The 8,046-nt window shown below is 46.4% G+C and overlaps 1 pseudogene; it reads right to left on the bottom strand.

Moving 5' to 3' along the window:
* Window positions 1–1,554: 1,554 nt before the first annotated feature.
* Window positions 1,555–2,446, bottom strand: LOC120637958 (annotated as a pseudogene).
* Between the last annotated feature and the right edge of the window lie 5,600 nt (window positions 2,447–8,046).

Raw genomic sequence — 8,046 nt, forward strand, 5'->3', positions numbered from 1 at the left:
AGGCATTGAACTAAGAGCTGGGGTGGATCCAAAGCAAATCGGGCTTGAACACAGTCCTGTCCCAGGTAGGGCTCACAGTCTCAATCCCCATTTTACAGATGAGATCACTGAGGCACAGAAAAATTAAGTAACATGCCCCAGGCCACACAATAGACAATGGTGGAGCTGGAATTAGAACCCAGGTCTTCTGAGTCCAGGGCCATGCTCTTTCCATTAAGGTCATGCTTCTTCTCTCTTCTCACCTCCTCTTATTCTCTTCTCTTCTTCTCCTCTCCCCTCTCTTCCTCTTCTCCCCAGAGACCTGAACACTACAAACCATTGGTAGCAATGTACTGAATCAATCAATAGTATTTTGTGAGCTCTTATTGAGAGCACACTAATGTACTAAACACTTGGGAGGGAATTGATAAAATTACATAGATCTTCCCTCTGCCCTCAAGGAGCATACAGTCTAGTGAAAAAATACTGATACTGTTTGTAGAAAACCTAGTATCCAGGAATATCAGTCCCAAATTGCCAAAAGCAACTATTTTGTGTAGGCAGGATGTGACACCTTGACATTTCTGCACACGTAGACTACCACACCTTCTATATAAATGCATACTCCTTCACATATCCCACCTAGGGTTAGGGTTTTGAGCTGGAGTCTTTCATCCATATTTATCTTGGCTCCTGCTAAGACTGCAAGTTCCTTAAAAACAGTGATCAGATTTTCTAACCCTATTGAACTCTCCCAAGTGCTTAATACCCAGCTCTGCAAAAAAACAGGTAACTCAGTTCATGCTATCTTTTGATTAATCCATTCATTTTCATGAGCAACGATCTCAGCTTCCTCATTCCCATCTGTTGCATCTCACAGTTCAAGCTTCTCTCCTATTACAACCCAGCCCGTACACCTCACTCTTCTAACGCTAACCTTCTCACTGTGCCTCAGTCTCCCTTCATCTAGCCACTGCCCTCTTGCCCACGTCCTGCATCTGGTCTGGAACACCCTTCTTCTTCATATCCAACAGACAATGATTCTCCCCGCCTTCAATGCCTTATTGAAGGCATACCTCCTCCAAGAGGCCTTCCCTGACTAAGACCTCCTATTGTCTTCTCTCACTCCCTTCTGCATCTCCCTGACTTGCTCCTTTTATTCATCCCTCCTCCCAGCCCTACAGTACTTATGTACATATCAGTAATTTATTTATGTACATTAATGTTTCTCCCTGTAGACTGTAAGTTCACTGTGGATAGGGAATATGTCTGTTATATTGTTAAACTGTACTCTCTCAAGCGCTTAATACAATGTTCTGCACACAGTAAGAGCTTGAATGAATGAATGGACAAATGAATGGATTTTCCAAGCTTGGGAAGCAAACCCCGTTTGCCACCAAGTCACTCTTAATCGGTCCTGCCTTAAGCACGTTGGGATTCAGGGCAGTGCACCATTCTGGATGTGGCCCTGCCATAACAGGGCCTTATGGTCACTCCAGTGGGAACTAGTGGGGGGCTGGTGGCCCCCCTGGAATCCTAGGAGGGATCTGCTTCGGATCCAGGAGATCCCCTTCTCTAGAACATTCTCATCCGCCTATCACTCACAATCATCAGGAATGGACTGATGAACGAGAAGGCAAACCCCAGCACCATGTGGCTATTCATCAGCAGGGAAGAGGTTCCCTTCATGTTTATCAAAACGCTCAGCGTGACAGCCTGCCGCCCATAGAGGAGGACGTAGAGGGTGACCAGGGCGATGACCCTCTTGGCCGCCATGACCTCGGGCATTCCCCTGGAGGAGTGGCCGGTCCCGTGGATGTGTTGGACCTGCCGGTGGTGCCTGCAGAGAACGAGCACCAATGTAGCCACTGGCCAGGGTCATGAGCTCCACGAAGAACAGGTTCGCGGAAGGCCAAGGCGACCGCGACGGCCAGGGCACTCGCTTCACTGGCACTGATGGTCAAGCAGTATTTGAGGTCCAGTATGAGTCGGACGCTGCAGCTGTTCTGGGGACCGGTCATGTAGATCAGGGCAGTAACGTCAATCAACATGTTGAGGAGCCAGGAGAGGGCACAGAAGGGGATGATGCACTGGGGTAACTTGGCTTTGGCTCCTGCCCATCGAGAGGTGCCAGGGCTGATGGTGACAGCCTGGAAGACACTCAGGAGGCAGGTGGAGCAGATGGCAAGGCCCCGGGCCACCCGGTACAGGTAAATGAGGATTTTACATCTAACTGTGTCCAGAAAGTTTCTCCAGCCCCAAACTGACAAGGCTTTGGGATTCCATTGGTGAGGACGATGATGGTGTTGATCAAAGCCAGGTGGGCAAGGATCAGGTCAGAGGAACTGGGCTTGTGGCTGGCGGAGATGACACTTGCATAGAACAGGAGGAGGAAGACGTTCACTATGGATCCGATGATGATCTGCAACAAAATCGCAATGTTGAAGGAGAGCTCCGTGCCTTCCATCCTCTCCATACCTCAATTAGAAGCAGAAGAGGGCTCCAGCAGAGTGATCTTGGAGGGGAAGGAGAGAGAGAGAGAGAGAATATGAGAAGACAGAGAGAGCACTCCAAGCATCCTCAGTCCCTGGAGTCTGGACCTGCGCTTGGGAACGTGGTGAGTCCACGCAATAACTGCAGTGTGGTCTACTACTAATAATAATTGTATTTGTTAGGTTGCTTTATGTGTGTCAGGCACTGTCCTAAGAGCTGGGGTGGATACAAGCAGATGGATTTGGGCACAGTCCCTGTCCCACACAGGCTCCCAGTCTTAATCCCCATTTTACAGTTGCGATAAGTGAAGTCCAGAGAAGTTAAGCGATTTGGCCCCAAGGGTCACACAGCGACGATGGCAGAAGCCGGGTGTAGAATTCAGGTCCTTCCTTCATTCATTCAGTCATATTTATGAGCAATTACTGTGCGCAGAGCACAGTACTTGGAAAGTACAATTCAGCAACAGAGACAATACCTGCCCACGATGAGCTCACAGTCTAGAGGGGGGAGACAGACGTCAAAACTGGTAAACAGGCAGGCCATGTTCCATCCCCTGGAAAGACCATGGGCGTTGGAGTCACTATATTCTCTCAAGTGCCTAGTACAGTGCTCTGCACATGATAACTGCTCAATAAAAATAATTGTCTGAATGACTGACTAACGGAGGACCTGTACTCTCTAATCCAGGTTCTGTCAATTGCTTGCTGTGTGACCTAGGACAAGTTACTTAACTTCCTTGTTCCTCAATTTTAAAATGGAGATTCAGTACCTGTTCTCCCTCCTTCCTAGGCTGTGAGCGCCATTTGGGATAGGGGCTGTGTCCAACCTAACCTACCCCACTGCTTAGAGCAGTGTTTGACACATAGTAAAGTGCATGACAAATATAAAGAAAATTCCAACCTGGCCCAGCTGGACAAGAAGACTTGGCATGTGCCAGGCTAAAGGGCCAAAGATCAAAAACCTCTAGAATCTGCCCTTTCCTCTCCATCCAAACTGCTACTATGCAGATCCAATCGTTTTTTGTATCCCAACTTGACTACTGGATCAACTTTCTTGCTGGTTTACTTGCTTACAGTCTTTCCTCACCCTAGCCCTTTCTCTATTCTGGTGCCCTCATCATTTTTCTAAAAAAAGGCCCATTCAGTCATCTCCCCACTCCTCAAGAGCCTCCAGTTGTTACTCATCCACTTCCACATCAAACCGTAACTCCTTACCATCGGCTTTAAAGCCCTCAAACAGCTCTCTTATCTACCTTGCTGATCTCCTACCCTAACCCGGCCCATATATTTCATTCCTCTATCACCAACCTACTCACTGTACCTCTATCTTGTTCTCTTTGATGGAGTTCCCTTGTCCAAGTCCCGCTCTGACCTGGAACTCTCTCTTAAATTCCTCTCTTGTTTTTGCTCCAAAGCGCTCACTGAAAAGTTGGAGGAAGGGCAAGGAGAGACTCTGGAATTGAGGGGGAAAACTAGAGGGAACTTGTTGGAAAAATAGAGGAACCATCTCTCTCCCAAAGAACAGCGGTATGGAATTCAATCAGTCAATAAAGCAATTTATTTGAGCACTTGAGGAGCATGACTCAATGGAAAGATCCCGGGCTTCGGAACCAGAGCTCGTGGTTCTAATTCTGGCTCTGCCACTTATCTGCTGTGTGACCTTGGGCAAGTCACTTAACTTCTCTGTGCCTCAGTTACCTCATCTGGAAAATGGGGATTAAGGCCGTGAGCCTTACGTGGGACAGTGTGATTACCTTTTATCTCCACCCACTGCTTAGAACAGTGCTCGACACATAGTAAGTGCTTAAAAATACCATCATTATCATTATTATTATCATTATTATTATTACTGTGTGCAGTTCACTACACTAGATGTCCAGGCAGTACAATATAACGTAGGTAGACACTTTCTATGCCCACAGTGAATTTGATAGTCTAAATGATTTCCTCCTGGGACATTTTAAAGAATATTAAGTGACAATCAACAGTATTTACTGAGCATCTATAGGTGTTCACAGCCCTGTTTTAAGTAGGTAGAAATTAACAATAGAGTTCTTAAATGCGATCCCCTTCCTCACGGAGTTTTTAATCTAACATTACTGATTGAGTGTCTGCTGGGTGCAGAGAGCTTTTGGGAAAGAACAAGCGAATTAGTTGACAGAATCTTTGCCATCAAACATTTAACACCAAACGGAAGTGTCTCAGCACTAACTGAATACAGAGAGTACTGTATTAACCATCTAAGTGCATAAAATAGAATTGATGGCTCTCAAAAACCTTACAATCTAGCAGGACAGAGAGACATTAAGGGTACCAGATTTGTCTGATTTCTTTTCCTGTCATTAAACCATGGATTATCATATTCTTTTACAGTTCTTAATGAACTACTGCTATTCTATCTTGTCCCACTTTTAGCTCTTAAAATGTACATGGGTCAAATTTATTGCACATTGTATATTGTTTCCTATAATATTTTTGAATACTGTTCTTGTGCATTTAGCTTGGACAACAAAGGATTCATTCTCCTGCACCACCCCATTTGTGAGAAGGCCCCTCTCTGCACTGCGCTTTGAGAGAAGGGCACAGGTCTGAGATGGGAGACAAGAATGAGGTGGAAAGGGTATAGGGTCATCTAGTTTTGCAATGAAAGAACAGCAGTGAAGGAAGGAATAGGTTCAGAGTACAAGGAAAAAGCATGACTTAATGGAAAGAGCAAGGGTCTAGACCTCAGAGGGGGCCCATTTTCTAATCCTGGCTCTGCTACGTACCTGCTGTGAGACCTTGGGAAGTCACATAACTTCCCAGTGCCATAGTTTCCTCAACTGAAAAAAGGGATTCAATACCCATTCTCCCTCCTAGTTAAATTGTGAGTCCTATGTGGGACTGGGACTGTGTCCACCCTGATTGATTGGGTACATGTCTACCACCTCTGTTCTACTATACTCTCCCAAGCACTTAGTACAGTCCTGTCCACAGAGTGATGGCTCAATCAATACATTGATTCATTGATTAGCATCGGTATCTATGCCAGTACTTAGAACACTGCTTAACACACAGTGAGATTTTAGCAAATACCATTATAAAAAGAGAATGGAGGGAGGAAAGGAGATAGAGACTGGGAAGGTAGAAGAAAGACTAAAGGGAGGTGGATGCAGTCGGGAAGAGAGGAAGGACCACTGAACACTTACAAGAGAAGCAGCGTAGCTTAGTGGAAAGAGCACAAGCTTGGGAGTCAGAAGTTGTGGGTTCTAATCCTGCTCTGCCACTTGTCAGCTGTGTGACTTGTGACAAGTCACTTAACTTCTCTGTGCCTCAGTTACCTCACCTGTAAAATGGAGAGTAAGACTGTGAGCCCCACGTGGAACAACCCAATTACCTTGGATCTACGCCAGCACTTAGAACAGTATTTGGCACATATTAAGTGCTTAGCATATGCCATCATTATTATTGTGGCTCCCAGAGCTTAGTGGAGATCCTGTGGTCCTGCCATCTCTGCCCCCCACCTCTTCCTCTGGAACTGTGGAACTGCTGCTGTGTCAGGGGTGCCCCAAATCATGGCTTAGAGGGACAGGAACTATCTTCAACTGGACCATGGTCACTGCAGTCCCGCTACTCTGAGAGATAAGGTTGTGGAAGGAGGGAGGGGGAACCGTGGGGCACAGGGAGATATGGGTTTTGTAACTGCCTCTCTCTGCCCCAGTCTTCCCCACCAGTCGACACCTAAGGGCAATATGGGAGCCATTCTGAGCTGGTAGTAGCCACCTGAATGACGACAGTTTGTCTCCTTCATATAGAGATTAGATATCTAGATATCTTAGATATTAAGGATTACATGTCAGATATCTGAGATCTTGGACAGGAGGAGATCCAATATAATAATAAGGGGTCTCTGTTCCAAAGGTCCTGGGAATGGAAGGTGGGACCCTTAGGAAAAAGCTCTTCAGCCCTGATTCCCAGCCCAGAGCTCCAGTCTGAAGCTGCAGTATTCCGAAGGATAGCCCTGAAAAACACTGAGAGAGAGATGGCTTCATCCTACTCACCCATCCTCATCACTCGTGCTGGCTGGGCAGGCAGCTCACGGACAGTCAGACTCTGGCAGGACAAGGTTGAGGCAGCATTCATCAGCCGATTTCCTCACCTCTCCCCTCTCTCAGGGAATGATTAGTGTGTGTTGTGAATGAGTGACTTGCTGAGCACTAATTCGCTCTGACACTCGAACTGAGACTTCTCTGGAAATGCTGAGACTCCCCTCCCTGCTGCCCACCAATCAGGAAAAAGATGAGCCCAGATCTCTTCCCCCAATCACCTGTTGCTAATTGACCATCAGAGATGCCCATGGAGAGATATGGCAGGATCAGGGCTGTATCCTGCAATCCCGGGGACAATTCAGCTCCCATCCACAGCACAGCTCTGAAAGGAGCCAAGCCTGTATCTCTAGTGGGTGTCTGACAGTCTCACTCGCAGGGTCACTCAGGGTCACAGGTGCTTCTGTGCCCCAGCCTCCCATTACCTCCATACCTGTCTTTGTGTCTCAACGTCATCTATCTGCTCAGCCGGAGGGAGGGAAAATTTAGAGGGGGAGCCGTTGGACTGATTGGAATCTGCTCAACCTTATTCCAGATTCCTGGGCTCAGAAATGAGTCCTTTCCTGTGGGAATCCAAGGAGCTTCCTCTCAAAGATCTCTCACAGCAGGAACCTTCCTCTATCAACAGATTCAGGACAAATCATTCAGTCAGTTAGTAGTATTGATTGAATGCCTATTGAATACTCATTGTTGGCACATGTCTACCAACTGTTATTTCGTACTCTCCCAAGTTTATAGTACAGTGCTCTGCACACAGTAAGTGTTTAATAAATATGATCGATCGATTGATTGAAAACTGAGGGAGACAGATGCCACAAGGGAGAGGCTGGAGGCAGGGAGGCCAGTTAGAAGGCTGAGGCACCAGTCCAGGTGGGAGGTGATGAAGACCTGCAACTTGGTGGTGGCTGTTTGGGTCAGTCAGTCAGTCATATTTATTGAGCACTTAGTGTATACAGAGCACTGTACTATGAGTTTGGAAGAGTACCATATAAAAATAAAACAGACACATTCCCTGGGCATAATGAGTTTATAATCTAGAGGAGGAGTCAAACATTAATATAAACCTTAATATAAATAAATAAAATTACAAATAAGTACATAAGAATTGTGGGGCTGGAGGGGGAACAAATACAGGGACCAGGTGAGGGCAACGCAGAAGGGAATGGGAGAAGAGGAAAGGAGGGTTTGGTCAGGAAAGGTCTCTTGGGGGAGCTGTGCCTTTATTAAAGCTTTGAAGGGCAGGGGAAGAATAATTGTTTGGGTGGAGAGTGCTCAATAAATAGGATCGAATGAATGAAGGTCCCCTCTCTTCGAGAAGGTTTCAATCTAAGTTGGGCTGGGACTAACATTAAGAGAAAAAATGGGTTGTGGAAATGAGTTTGTACTTAAATAACAGACTGTTAAAGTTCTGTATAGAAGTATTGCCGAAGTCTGTATGCACAAAAGCTTAGGTGACTCCACGACCTGGAGGCTCAGAGTCCTCTCCTACT

This window comes from Ornithorhynchus anatinus, chromosome 15 (assembly GCF_004115215.2).
Source record: "Ornithorhynchus anatinus isolate Pmale09 chromosome 15, mOrnAna1.pri.v4, whole genome shotgun sequence".
Lineage (NCBI taxonomy): Eukaryota > Metazoa > Chordata > Mammalia > Monotremata > Ornithorhynchidae > Ornithorhynchus > Ornithorhynchus anatinus.